The sequence below is a fragment of the Bos taurus genome, chromosome 9 (assembly GCF_002263795.3).
Source record: "Bos taurus isolate L1 Dominette 01449 registration number 42190680 breed Hereford chromosome 9, ARS-UCD2.0, whole genome shotgun sequence".
Lineage (NCBI taxonomy): Eukaryota > Metazoa > Chordata > Mammalia > Artiodactyla > Bovidae > Bos > Bos taurus.
Window position 1 is genome coordinate 86,417,465 of NC_037336.1, and position 15,676 is coordinate 86,433,140.

The following is a 15,676-nucleotide window of genomic DNA, read 5'->3' on the forward strand; positions in this document are numbered from 1 at the left end:
GGCAAATAGCTTAAATGCCTCCTGGATAGAGTTGAAGCCCCCTGATTCATCCCTGTGCTGTACCAGGGCGGGCAGAAGCACCAAAAGATACCAAGGAGGCACCTCAGAGGTGCTCTTTGTATTCCTCACTTCATGATGCTGGCAAACTCAACGTCAGTCATTCGCAAAGTTAGTTGGGAGAAGGACAGTAATTTAGGGTCAGAGTGGCCAGCAGTTTCCATGAGTTCTGGGGCCATCCTGAGGTCTGCCTGCTCGAAGCCAGTTTAACTTGGATGAGAAACAGCCAGCCAAGCTTCCTTCCCTCCAGCTGACCTTTTGTAAACTGACCCAAAGCCCTGGATCTAAAACCATCATGATTTCTATCTCTTTGTTAAACTTCTCATTTTGTTTGGGTATTGAATTCCTGATTATTTTTCATTGTTTTTCTGTGTTTTCTTGTATCCCATTGAGCTGAAAGTGTAAGAATGGCACTTGTAAAAATCTGAATATACCTTAATCAAAAAAGAATAGTATAGTTAATTAAAAATAAAATTATTCTTAATGTTTAAAGTATTTTCTTCTAAAATATTCAAAAATTTCTATTAAATTTAATAGGAAGTATGGTAATTGTAATTGAGAAAATTAAAATTTTAATAAAATTATTTGTATGAAGTACAAAATAAATAAAATAAAACCATCAGTTTTCCTAACCTATGGTAAGATTCTGATGTTCTGCCTAAGAACTGGGGAGGTTCCCTCAGTGAGAAGATTTACTTCTAATAAATTAAAGTGCACAGAAGTGAGGCAAACATGAGTATAATTACATAACTGTTTTCTCACTGAGAAACCTTTCCATGTGAGATATTTCAAACCACTTTGGACAAAGCAACATTTCAGTCTATAATTTTAAAAAAAGACCGAACACAGCAAAACCTATCACAGAAAGCATATAAGCACTGACCTTTTAAATTCTGTTTTTTTGTTATATTTTATATCTCAGAATGGCTGTATATAATATTCTAAATAAAGTTTTACAATAAAAACTGTGTTTAAACTCTTCTGCAGTAAATAAGCCCAGATGATCAGTAGTTATTACAAAATCTAGGCTTTGTGGGAAAAGATTTCTTTTTTCTCCAGTTTTTCTCAGCATATTTGTAAAATTTGTAAAACATGAAGTTCAAATGCCTGAGGTTTTCCCAGCATCTCTACACAGTTTCTGCTTCTCTGGATCATATCTTTCAATCTCCCCTCTTTGCCCTCTGCCCACTTCACTCTGCCCACATAGAAAAAGCCCCATCCTTTCATCTGTGAACCACTTATTCATGCCTGTGGTCAAGTCCTACTTCTTTTCTGGCCGTGGTTCCGTCTTTCCAATGCAGAACAATGGCAACTGATAGGCAACCTTGAAATTGTTCACCCATTGCTCTCTTGTAAATGATTACACACTTTGTATGCTTAGTCGCTCAACTGTGTCTGACTCTTTTCAACTCCATGGACTGTAGACCATCATACTCCCCTGTCCATGGGATTCTCCAGGAAGGAATACTGGAGTGGGTAGCCATCCCTTTCTCCAGGAGATCTTCCTGATCCAGGGATCAATCTTGGGTCTCCTGCATTGCAGGCAGATTCTTTACCATCTGAGCAACCAGGGAAGTCTGGTCATACACTTTAATGTTGAACTTTTCTCTGAGTTACAATAATACATCTATTCTCCCCACCTGGACTGTAAGTCCCCAGAGGGCCAGCACTTCTAGCTCTTTTATCCCTAAGAGAGCCCAGCAGAGCAGTCCTAGGAGGCACTTTAAGTGCTGTGAGGTATTATTTTTGCCATTTAACCCCTTACTGACTATGTTCTGTGAGTCCACTTAAACATTTATGACAGGCCATGTGTTTGACTTCTTTCTGGTAATCTGAAACTTTAGTTCTGTTTGTTTTGGAACCTGGAACACATGCAAACTGTTCTGTGAAGAATTTTCTTTCAAATGGGAAGATTAGAAGAATTGAATAAATACGTTCTTTCCCATCAATGACTTTTAAAGATTTATAGACCAATATAAGTTATAGCCTACTCAGTGTTACTTCATAAGTATGCCTAACTTATATTTCCGGATTCTGTCGTGATCAAGCTTTCTCGTGCAGCAAGACAAGCCAAAATATTTCCAGAGCTGTGCTTAAATGAAGGCAAGCAAGATGCCAGTGAGCTGGTGAGGCTGAGTTACCCCTATTTACTTCATCCCCAGATCTATCAGAGGGTTCAGCTAACTGCGTTGACTTAAAATATACCAGGGAGGCCCAATCTATGAAATGGTGAGAAAGATTTTGTTTTTATTGCCAGACTTGAAACCAGACCTGAGTGGTACTTAAAATCTCAATTACGTGAGCAAAGGGGCTTCTTTACACTTGAGGAGGGGGGCTCACATCTCCAAGTTGGAATAGGTTCAACAAATGGGGCCCATGAGCCATATGTTGGCTGCCTCTACTCATCATGAAACAGAGTGCCTGCTTCAGCAGCTTAAAAAACAAAAGAAGGGACTCCCATAGCAGTCCACGCTAACACTCCACGCTTCCACTTCAGGGGGCACTGGTTGGATCTCTGGTTGGGTCAGGCTGGGGTGTTGACTCAGTGTGTTCATCTTCCCTGATCCTGCGGTTGTGTATGCACACGTGTGCATGTGTGTTTGTGTTTGTGTCGCATTTTAGTAGGAGATGGTGGTCTAACCCTTTGGTTAGACCTAAGATTGGGGAACTAAGATCCCACATGCCGTGCCGTACAGCCAAATGCACAAACAATGATATATCCACAGACCTGGCTCTCACACTTAGGGACAGAGCCACACTGAGTGTCCTGCATCTGTTAGTCCTCTTTCCCTCCATAGATGCAGGATTCCTGCCATGCCAGAGGCATGAGCATCTGCCCCAGCTCAGACATGCCAACTAAAATTGCCAGCATTGCCTGTAAAGGTGCTGAGAACCCTGAGTCATTTAGTCTCTAACCTGATGGGAGCCAGGACAACCAGAGACAGCCTCAGCATTGTGTTTTGAGAAGCCTTGGGTGTCTCAGTGGCCTACAGACAAGCTTTGGACACCACCATTGCAGAGGGTTAGACCACCATCTCTGACTAAAATGCGATCCAAACACACATGCACACATGTGTATACACAACCGCAGGACCAGGGAAGATGAACACACTGAGTCAACACCGCAGGCCTGACTCTCACAAGGTCTGACCCTCACCAGGCCTACCCTGGAGACTGTGTCACTCAGAACCACTCCACAGGGCCAGTGTCTCAGCCAGTTCAGGCTGCCATAACAAAATACCATAGATGGGACAGCCTCAACAACAGACATTTGTTTCTCACAGTTCTGGAGTCTGAGAAGTCCAAGATCAAGGTTCTGCAGATTTGGTTCCTAGTTAGAGCCCTCCTTCTGCCTTGCAGACAGCCACGCCCTTACTGTGTTGTCACATGGCAGAAAGTAGGAGAGAGACAGTGAGGGAGTGCATTCTGGTGTCTCTTCCTCTTAAGGGCAGTATTCCCATAATGGGGGCCCCACCCGCCTGATATCATCTAAACCTAAGTATAGGCAGACCTCAGAGATACTGTAGGTTCAGTTCCAGACCGCTACGATAAAGCTGATATTGTGATACAGCAGGTCATGTGAATTTTTTGGTTTTCTGGTGCATATAAAATTTATGTTATATTTACACTCCAGCACTCTCTCCTGGAAAATCCCATGGATGGAGGAGCCTGGTAGGCTGCAGTCCATGGGGTCACTAAGAGTCAGACACGACTAAGAGACTTCACTTTCACTTTTCCTTTCATGCATTGAAGGAAATAGCAATCCACTCCAGTGTTCTTGCCTGGAGAATCCCAGGGACAGCGGAGCCTGGTGGGCTACCGTCTCTGGGGTTGCACAGAGTCGGACACGACTGAAGCGACTTCGCAGCAGCAGCAGCATATGATTCTATCAAATGTGTAACATGTCTTTAAGAAAACACTGTACATAATTGCTGCTGCTGCTGCTGCTAAGTCGCATCAGTCGTGTCCAACTCTGTGCGACCCGAGAAACGGTAGCCCACCAGGCTCCGCTGTCCCTGGGATTCTCCAGGCAGTGCATAAAAGTGAAAAGGGGAAGTGAAGTTGCTCAGTCATGTCCGACTCTTCGCGACCCCATGGACTGTAGCCCACCAGGCTCCTCGGTCCATGGGATTTTCCAGGCAAGAGTACTAGAGAGGGGTGCCATTGCCTTCTCCGAATTAACAAATTCTTTATTGCTAAAAAATACTAACCAATGTCTGAGGCTTCAGTGAGTCATAGTAGTAACATCAAAGATCACTGATTGCAGACGATCGTATCAAGCATAATAATCATGAAAATGTTTGAAACACTGTGTGGGCGAGCATGCTCAGTCATGTCTGGCTCTTTTCTACCGCATTGACCATAGCCCACCAGGCTCCTCTGTCCATGGACTTTTCCAGGAAAAAACACTGGAATGGACTGTCATTTCGTTCTCCAAGGGATCTTCCCGACCCAGGAATCAAACCTGCACCTCCTACACTGGCAGGGAGATTCTCTCCCACTGCGCCACCTTGGGAAGCCCCTTTGAAATACTGTAAGATTTACCAAAATGTGACACACAGATACAAAGTGAGAAAATGCAACTGGAAAACTGGCCCCGATAGACTTGCTTGACCCGGGGTTGCCTCGAACCTTCGATTTGTAAAAGCACAGTGTCTGCCCTAAAGTGAAGCATAGTAAAACGAGGCATGTCTGTAAGGCCCCACCTCCAAATACCATCACATTCAGGGTTGGGACTTCAACACAGACATTTCAGGGGACGCAAACACACAGTCCGAAACAGCACGAGAAACACGATATGAATGCCTCAGTTCATGGCGCACCATGTAGCTGAAAGGTCATGAGGCAAAAGCAGGCCTGGAAAAGCCAAATCAGACACAAGCTGCATTTAGGAAGGGAAGCAAAAGCAACGAGAAGAGACTGGAAATCACTCTTGTCATGAGAAAGGAAAAAAGCAACGCTGGAGTCCAGCTGAAGTATGCTAATTGCAGAGCACAAGAATGGATTTCCATGCCTCAGGGCCTCCCAAAATCAAGAATCTCCTCCTTCTAGCTCCAGGAACAGTCCTGTAGACTCTTGTTTCAGGGTGCTGTCTATGACTCCTGTTTATTGTTTCCTCCTACAGTAAACCTGAGTTAGTCTGAACCAAGATTGACTGGAGCAGCCACTGGGATCAAGTACCATCTCAAAGGCTGCATGAACTGAGAGCTAACCCATGTGGAAAGATGGCTGCTATGGGTTAAATTGTGTCCCCAAAAAGATATGTGAAAGTCCTAATCCTGGGAACCTAAGAATATGAATTTACCTCGGCAGATATAATCAAAATGTATCTTAAGATGAGGTCATACTGGGAAAAGGTGGGCTTTTAATTCAATGTGTTAAGAAAAGGAGAAAAAAGACACAAACAGACACCCACGCAGGATGCCGTGTGAAGACTGAGGCAGAGACTGGAGCCCTGCCACCAAAGAACACCAAGGATTGCCAGCATCACCAGAGAGTGGGAGAAAGGAATGGAACAGACTCGTCACGCCCTCATTCAGAGAGAGCACGGCCTTGCTGACACCTTGGTTTCAGACTTCTGGCCTGAAAGCATGCATTCCTGTTATATTCAGCCAGGTTTTGTTCTTTGTCACACTTTTGTTGTTGTCGTTGTTCAGTTGCTAAGTCATGTCGGACTCTTTGTGACCTAGTGGACTGCAGCCTGCCAGGCTCCTCTGTCCTCCAATGTGTTACACAAGTCCTAGGAAATCAAAGGAAATTAACACAGGTGCCCTTAGGGAGTTAAAAGTCCCAGAGTCCTGAGTTTGCCCAAAAAGGGCAGGGGTGAACAGGTGATAGACCAGGAGACTTTGCATGGCGGGGTATTATAAAGATGCTGCCTGGGACTTCTCTGGTGGCCCAGTGATTAAGACTCCATGTTCCCGATGCAGGGGACGCGGGTTCGATCCCTGGTCAGGGAACTATGGTCCAGTAGTTGCACAGCGCAGCTAAATAAAACTTTAAAATTTTTTACAAGATGCTGCCTGCCTGCCTGGGGCGGGGCAAGGAAAAGAGGAGATGAGATGGAGAAGGCAAAGTGGGGTCCATATGACATTGCTGTCACTCACATTCCGAATTCTCTTGGAAAACATCAGAGTGTCCAATGAGTAAACACTGGCTGCAAGCAAAAAGGGAAGAGGAGGGGGAGATTAGGGAGGAAAAGGAGGAGAAGAAGAAAGGATGAGAGGGAGGGAGAAGAGGAGGGGAGGGGGAAGGGAGGGAGGAGGGAAAGGGGAGGGAAGGAGGAGGGAAAGGGGAGGGAAGGAGGAGGGAAAGGGAGGAAGTGGACCTTTGCCATCTCAGATAGCTATGCACAGGTCTCTGGGATAAGAGCTTGGATATCTTTGGGGAGCTATTATCCAGCCTACCGCTGGGTCTTTAGGTCAGTGCATGTTTCAGTTCAGTTCAGTTCAGTCGCTCAGTCGTGTCCGACTCTTTGCGACCCCATGAATCGCAGCACGCCAGGCCTCCCTGTCCATCACCAACTCCTGGAGTTCACTCAGACTCACGTCCATTGAGTCAGTGATGCCATCCAGCCATCTCATCCTCTGGCGTCCCCTTCTCCTCCTGCCCTCAATCCCTCCCAGCATCAGAGTCTTTTCCAATGAGTCAACTCTTCACATGAGGTGGCCAAAGTACTGGAGTTTCAGCTTCAGCATCATTCCCTCCAAAGAAATCCCAGGGCTGGTCTCCATCAGAATGGGCTGGTTGGATCTCCTTGCAGTCCAAGGGACTCTCAAGAGTCTTCTCCAACACCACAGTTCAAAAGCATCAATTCTTCGGCGCTCAGCCTTCTTCACAGTCCAACTCTCACATCCATACATGACCACAGGAAAAACCATAACCTTGACTAGACGAACCTTTGTTGGCAAAGTAATGTCTCTGCTTTTCAATACGCTATCTAGGTTGATCATAACTTTCCTTTCAAGGAGTAAGCGTCTTTTAATTTCATGGCTGCAATCACTATCTACAGTGATTTTGGAGCCCAAAAAATAAAGTCTGACACTGTTTCCACTGTTTCCCCATCTATTTCCCATGAAGTGATGGGACCAGATGCCATGATCTTTGTTTTCTGAATGTTGAGCTTTAAGCCAACTTTTTCGCTCTCCACTTTCACCTTCATCAAGAGGCCTTTTAGTTCCTCTTTACTTTCTGCCATAAAGGTGGTGTCATCTGCATATCTGAGGTTATTGATATTTCTCCCAGCAATCTTGATTCCAGCTTGTGTTTCTTCCAGCCCAGCATTTCTCATGATGTACTCTGCATATAAGTTAAATAAGCAGGGTGACAATATGCAGCCTTGACGTACTCCTTTTCCTATTTGGAACCAGTCTGTTGTTCCATGTCCAGTTCTAACTGTTGCTTCCTGACCTGCATACAGATTTCTCAAGAGGCAGATCAGGTGGTCTGGTATTCCCATCTCTTTCAGAATTTTCCACAGTTTATTGTGATCCACACAGTCAAAGGCTTTGGCATAGTCACACAGATACAAAAACATGCCTTTCTCTACTGCAACTCAGAAAAGAATTGATTCCATTGAACTGCCTTTCAATTGGAGAGATCATAAAATAGAACTTTCCACATTGATTCTACTCTTTTCCCTTTAACTTCCTAAACAGTACCCTGGAAGAAGCAACCTGATAACCTCCATGGTAGAAACGACTTTCATCACCAACTTTAGGAAATGTTTTCTGAGCCAGCATCACGGTCTAGCAGATTCTCTTTGCTTCATTTTCCACACAGGCAACTGCAAAATGCTGCAGTCAGTACAACAGTCCGCGTTACCTTACACTGGCAGTTTGCACCACAGTGGTGGGTCACAAAACAAAAGGTCAATTCAGAAGAGAAAAAAAATCAGTCCCATTGGCTGTTTGACTTTCACGTAGGCAAAACAACCATTTGATTGATGGGCTCTTTCATTTTTCGTAGTTATTTTAGCACCTTATAACTACAAGCTAACAGGGTCATTCATGTAACGGTACAGTAGTCTATTTATGAGGTTATCAAATATTTTAATTCATCTATGAAACCAACAGTAACCACTCCCAACACTTATATTTGCCTACGGCATAACCAACCCTCACCAACCCCCACTCACCACCTCCATTTTTCCCTTTAAGCCAAAGCAGAGTTTTCCATTCAGTCGGGTCACTAATTTTTTTTTAATATTTTACTCAACAAATATTCCCTGAATGTCTGTTATGTGCCAGGCACTGAGCTGGATCCAAAGGCAAAAATTGTAGCAGAGGTCACATCCTGCAGATTGAACATTTTTTAGCAAGAGACTCTTAACAGTCTCCTTCCGGTCTGCGTAAATTCAATTTGTAGAGGCTTTCCAGAGTTCAGGGAGGAGTCACTGGCATGATCTGCTTTTAGTATTCTTAGTTAGTTCAGTGTAAGGTGAAGTGAAAGTGTTAGTTGTTCAGTCATGTCCATCTCTTTGCAACCCCGTGGACTGTAGCCTGCCAGGCTTCTCTGTTTATGGGATTTTCCAGGCAAGAATACTGAAGTAGATTGCTATTCCCTTCTCCAAGGGATCTTCCTGATTCAGGAATTGAACCCAAGTATCCTACATTTCCGGCGGATTCTTTACTGTCTGAGCCACCTAGATCTTACTATGGTTTGATCAAATGGCACCTCACAGTTTGCAAATGGGTAAATTTACAAATGCGTCCTGAGTGTCCACAGGGTAGAAAGTGTGGCACTACAGCCTCTGAAGTTCCAGATCCATGAACTAGTTCTTGCTGTGGTGTTTTCAAACTTGGGAAAGGAGCTGCGCTCAGACGCTAAGTCATGGCCAACTCTCTGTGACCCCAAGGACGGTAGCCCACAAGCTTCCTTTATCCATGAGATTTCCCAGGCAAGAATACCGGAGTGGGTTGCCATTTCCTCTTCCAGGGATTCTTCCTGACCCAGGGATCGAACCCATGTCTCCTGCATTGGCAAGCACATTCTCTACCACTGAGCCACCTGGAAAAGGTACAGCTCTGAGATAAAACAGGAAACTCTACCTACACAGTCTGAGAAGAAAGCCCAAAGCACCAGTCAGAAATAAGATTCTATTGTACATAAAGATACATGAATATGTACTAGGAGACAAAAATTCAATCAGAATTTTCGATCTGCCATCCTAACATGACCGCAGTGGTTTGAACTTAACTCATGGAATCGATTGTCCTAAAGGAATTCATTCACCTCAGTGATATTCGAAGGACAATAAGTTACTATATCAGCATGGCCCACACAAACATATACATGTGACAATTCTGTATTTCATTACCTCTTTTCTTTTGTAAAAGATGTTGTTTGATCTTTAAATAATTTAAAAAATCAGTATATCTATGAAAGTCGCTTTAATATCCACCTACCACCCAGTGCTTTTGTCATATACAACAAAGCAGGACATATAAAAGAATGGCTCTACAATTCCAAGAAACCCATGACCTTCTTAGGTTGTCCTTAAGGCACAGTACCAGATGATGCTTTCATTGATTATTTCATGATATTACTAAAGTAGTATATTCAGTTCAGTTCAGTACAGTCACTCAGTCATGTCTGACTCTTTGTGACTCCATGGACTACAGCATGCCAGGCTTCCCTGTCCATCACCAATGCCTGGAGTTTACTCAAACTCATATCCGTGGAGTCAGTGATGCCATCCAACCATCTCATCCTCTCGCCCCCGTCTCCTCTCACCTTCAATCTTTCCCAGCATCAGGGTTTTTTCAAATGAGTCAGGTCTTCGCAACAGGTGGCCAAAGTATTGGAGTTTCAGCTTCAACATCAGTCCTTCCAATGAAGATCAGGACTGATCTCCTTTAGGATGGACTGCTTGATCTCCTTGCAGTCCAAGGGACTCTCAGGAGTCTTCTCCAGCACTAGAGTTCAAAAGCATCAATTCTTTGGTGCTCAGCTTTCTTTACAGTCCAATTCTCACATCCATACATGACTACTAGGAAAACCATAGCTTTGACAAGATGGACCTTTGTTGGCAAAGTAATGTCTCTGCTTTTTAATATGGTATCTAGATTGGTCATAACTTTTCTTCCAAGGAGCAAGTGTCTTTTAATTTCATGGCTGCGGTTACCACCTGCAGTGATTTTGGAGCCCCCCAGAATAAAATGTGGCACTGTTTCCATTGTTTCCCCATCTATTTGCCAGGAGGTGATGGAACCAGATGCCATGATCTTAGTTTTCTGAATGTTGAGTTTCAAGCCAACTTTTTCACTATCCTATTTCACTTTCATCAAGAGGCTCTTTAATTCTTCTTCGCTTTCTGCCATAAGGGTGGTGTCATCTGCATATTTGAGGTTTTTGATATTTCTCCCAGCAATTTTGATTCCAGATTGTGCTTCATCCAGTCCAGCATTTCTCATGATGTACTCTGCATATAAGTTAAATAAGCACAGTGACAATATACAGCCTTGACGTACTCCTTTCCTGATTTGGAACCAGTCTGTTGTTCATGTCCAGTTCTAACTGTTGCTTCCTGACCTGCATACAGATTTCTCAGAAGGCAGGTCAGGTGGTCTGGTATTCCATCTCTTTAAGAATTTTCCACAGTTTGTCGTGATCCACACAATCAAAGCCTTTGGTACAGTCAATAAAGCAGAAGTAGATGTTTTTCTGCAACTCTCTTGCTTTTTTGATGATCCAACAGATGTTGGCAATTTGATCTCCAGTTCCTCTGCCTTTTCTAAATCCAGCTTGAACATCTGGAAAGTTCAGAGTTCATGTACTGTTGAAGCCTAGCTTGGAGAATTTTTAGCATTACTTTGCTAGCATGTGAAATGAATGCAATTGTGCGGTAGTTTGAGCACTCTTTGGCTTTGCCTTTCTTAAAGATTGGAATGAAAACTGACCTTTTCCAGTCCTGTGGCCACTGCTGAGTTTTCCAAATTTGCTGGCATATTGAGTGCAGCACTTTCACAGCATCATCTTTTAGGATTTGAAATAGCTCCACTGGAATTCCATCACCTCCACTAGCTTTATTCTTAGTGATGCTTCCTAAGGCCCTCTTGACTTCGCATTCCAGGATGAACATTGACATTTTAGGAGTCAGCGAACTAAACTAGACTGGAATGGGTGAATTTAACTCTGATGACCATTATATCTACTACTGTGGGCAAGAATCCCTTAGAAGAAATGGAGTAGCCATCATAGTCAACAAAAGATTCTGAAATGCAGTACTTGGATGCAGTCTCAAAAACAACAGAATTATCTCTGTTTCCAAGGCAAACCACTCAATATCACAGTAATCCAAGTCTATGCCTTGACCAGTAATGCTAAAAAAGCTGACGTTGAATGGTTCTATGAAGACCTACAAGACTTTCTAGAACCAGCACCCAAAAAAAGATGTCCTTTTCATTATAGGGGACTGGAGAGCAAAAGTAGTAATTCAAGAAATACCTGGAGTAGCAGGCAAATTTGGCCTTGGAGTACAGAACGAAGAAGGGCAAAGGCTAATAGAGTTTTGCCAAGAGAATGCACTGGTCATAGCAAACTCCCTCTTCCAACAACACAAGAGAAGACTGTACTTGTGGACATCACCAGATGGTCAACACCGAAATCAGATTGATTATATTCTTTGCAGCCAAAGATGGAGAAGCTCTATACAGTCGGCAAAAACAAGATCAGGAGCTGACAGTGGCTCAGATCATGAACTCCTTATTGCCAAATTCAGACTGAAATTGAAGAAAGGAGGGAAAATCACTAGACCATTCAGGTATGACCTAAAGTAAATCCCTTATGATTACACAGTGGAAGTGAGAAATAGCTTCAAGGGATTAGATCTGATAGAGTGCCTGAAGAACTATGGACGGATGTTCATGACATTGTACAGGAGGCAGGTCAAGACCATCCCCAAGAAAAAGAAATGCAAAAAGGCAAAATGGCTGTCTGAGGAGGCCTTACAAATAGCTGTTAAAAGTAGAGAAGCAAAAGGCAAAGGAGAAAAGGAACAATATACCCATTTGGATGCAGTTCCAAAGAATAGCAAGGGAAGATAAGAAAGCCTTCCTCAGTGATCAATACAAACAATAGAATGGGAAAGACTAGAGATCTCTTCAAGAAAATTAGAGATACCAAGGGACCATTTCATGCAAAGATGGGCACAATGAGGACAGAAATGGTTGGACCTAACAGAAGCAGAAGATATTTAGAAGAAGTGGCAAGAATACACAGAAGTGTACAAAGACCTTCACGACCCAGATAATCATGATGGTGTGATCATGATTATCATGATCACATGAAGTCAAAGTAGTGGATTAGTGCTGTGCTAAGACTGGGGCGTTCCCGTCCCAGTTCTCTTATTGACCTACTGCTCTATCTGGAGCCGTTGCTTTAATTTCTTTCTGCTTCTTCTCTAAAATAAAGGGTTAAGACTGAGTGCTTGTAAGTTCACAGATTTTGTGGCTCTCTTCACTACCAAGTAAACAGCCTTTCTGAGGTTCCATTTTATGGAGAAGTGATCTAATAAGTTGGAAGCCTGTTGCTGTTGTTGTTCAGTGGCCCAGTTATGTCTGACTTTTCATGACCCCATGGACGGCAGCAAGTCAGGCTTCCCTGTCCCTCACCATCTCCCAGAGTTTGCCCAAGTTCACGTTCATTGCATCAGTGATGCCATTCAGCCATCTCATCCTCTGACGCCCTCCTCTCCTTCTACCCTCAGTCTTTCCCAACATCAGGGTCTTTTCTACTGAGTCAGGTATTAGCATCAGGTGACCAAAATATTGAAGCTTCAGCTTCAGCATCAGTCCTTCCAGTGAGTATTCAGGGTTGATTTTCTTTAAGATTGACCAGTTTGATTTCCTTGCTGTCCAAGGGACTCTCAAGAGTCTTCTCCAGAACCACAGTTCGAAGGCATGAATTCTTTGGTGCTCTGCTGAGGTCTATTGGCAGGAGAGAAGCCCCTAAGGCTCCAAAGAGGACATCCCCAGGGAGAAATGGGGAGTTTGGACTGATAACCCAGGCTCAACTCCAGCACCAGGTAGATGGGGAAAGGACAGTGGAGGATACAGAGATGACAGAGGCTGCAAACTGCTCCAGACACAGCCCTTCTTGCACAGATATTCCACTCTGGGGTCATTTGGTTGAGCATGTCAGTGTAAACTTAAAAAAAAAAAAAAAAAGATACCTTCAATACGGAGCAGATCTAGCTGAGAAGGGGCATCCTTGAAGCACTGGACAAGGACACTTTAGAATGTTCAGGTCCATTTTTAGCAGTGAAGCCACTGGAGGGCTGAAAATGAATCATGGCAACCAAAAACTAGCACCTATAAGCCGACTAAACAGACATTTCAGTTCTTTACCTATTTACTCTTTGAACTGAACAAGTTCCCAGATGCTTAAGAAACTGTGGGAGTGGGGGCAGGTGAGCTCAAGAGCAAGAAATATCAACCTCCTGCAACAGAAGAGAAGAGGTGGCTCCAGTGCATCACTGGAGAAATTAAGTGAAAGACAGGTGGCTCTGTTTGTATCTCAAGGCTGTGATGAGGGCAAAGCTTCTCTGGTTGTGAATATCCAAAGCTGAGTGACGTACTCGGACAATGGTCAGGATGACTGCTAGTGCTCCAGAATGTGTCCAGGCCAGGAAAGAGAGTGCCCTGTGTAGGAAGGAGATCAGAGTGGAGGAGGGGAGACCTGTGGAGGATGGGCAGGGGAGATGAAGCTGGAGACGGCAGGGCCACAGCAGAAACACCTTCTAGGTTCCAGATTGGCAGGGTCCTCTTTTTCATGCCATAAAGAGGGCCTGAAAGTGCTGCTGGGCCAGAGCTATGAACTATACCCAGTATCTGTTAATGCAGCTGGTCTCTTGTGTGTGATTTGCCCTTTTACAGATCTCCAGATAGACTGATCATCATCTCAAATTCCCCATACTAGAAAAGTCACCCAAGGGCTTTTCCTTTTGATCCTCAATTTACTAAAGAACTGCAATATCAAATTTCTTTTGTATGAAACTCCAGCAGCACAATCAGTTAAAGGTCAGCTAAAGTAAACTCTTTTAAAATGGAGACCAAAATTTCACACTAAATAGAAAAACTGTTTGATGGAAACTTACTCTTGATTAACAAAACTAAAACTTATAAAAGATAAATTTATTTTCTACTTAAAATTTACACTAAATTGCATTTATGCCTTAATTTTTTTTTTTTTTAAGATAAACTGCATGAGGTTTTTCTTGAGGGCGAGATTATCATTTTTCAAACAAATTGCATGATAAATGTAGTTCACTTGATATTTACATTTGGCTTTTTCAGTATGGCCATAAAGAAAGCTATTTTTAAAAATATCTAGGCCATCATTAATTTTCCCATGCTTTTCTCTTAATCCTTTGATAATCGAACCAGTTTCTGCCTGAGGATATATCCTGGCCTTACTTGTATTAGATTTCCCTCCTTCAAGTATTCATTAACTGTGTCGAAGTCCTATTGTTTAAAATTTTGAGTGTGATTCCAGAAATTTGCCATCATTACCGTATGAGTTCCTGAATCTACTGAATATGTGTTTTACTGTTGTTATTTTAATATCTGACCATTAATAAGAGACAGACCATGAAAGGCCTTGACATGGTAAGCAGAGAAATACTCTAGTGTTGACCTGGGACAGCCCTTTGCCTAAGGACCCATTTCCTAGGCCCTCAGAGCACCAGTGAGGCTTTCAGGCTTGATGGGTTTTGCTTGCCCCGACTTGGCTCCCTTATGCATCCTTATAACTGTAGAGATTCTTCTAATGAATAAGAGGATAACAAGGACCTCCCTATAGTTTGAAATTCACATCATCTCAGACACTGAGCTCCTCATCCAACACCAAAGTCAACATAGCGCCTCACATACGCAGACTGGAGTAGGGTAATCTGTCCACAGCTGTGCTCAGCTTCATTGTGAAGGATTTTTATGAAAAATCTCCTGCTGCCCTTACTGCTCCTACGTGTTGTCTTGAGGAAACACCGCAATAAATCTCCTATATGCAGATCTGTCTTCTACTCTGATTCCCAGGTAACCTGACCTATAGCAATCAGTAAATGTGAAGGGACTCACCTGTGTCTGGTATGATTTCTCTGTGCCCAAGTGAAAAATCGGAGAAGGCACTGGCAACCCATTCCAGTACTCTTGCCTGGAAAATCCCATGGCCGGAGGAGCCTGGTGGGCTGCAGTCCATGGGGTCGCGAAGAGTCAGACATGACTGAGCGACTTCACTTTCACTTTTCCCTTTCATGCATTGGAGAAGAAAATGGCAACCCACTCCAGTGTTCTTGCCTGGAGAATCCTAGGGATGGGGGAGGCTGGTGGGCTGCCGTCTCTGGGGTTGCACAGAGCCGGGCATGACTGAATCGACTTAGCAGCAGCAGCAAGTGAAAAGTAAATATACCTACAATCACTAGCTTTCTAGATTACCATAAATAACCAGTGGTACAATATAATGAAAAATATCCCAATCACAATAGCAAAAACTACACAGAGAAAATAACTAGGAATCATCATAACGAGACAAGCATAAGACATATATTAATAAAACTCTACCAGAAGTCATTCCCTGGTGGCTCAGATGGTAAAGAATCCACCTGAAATGTGGGATACCT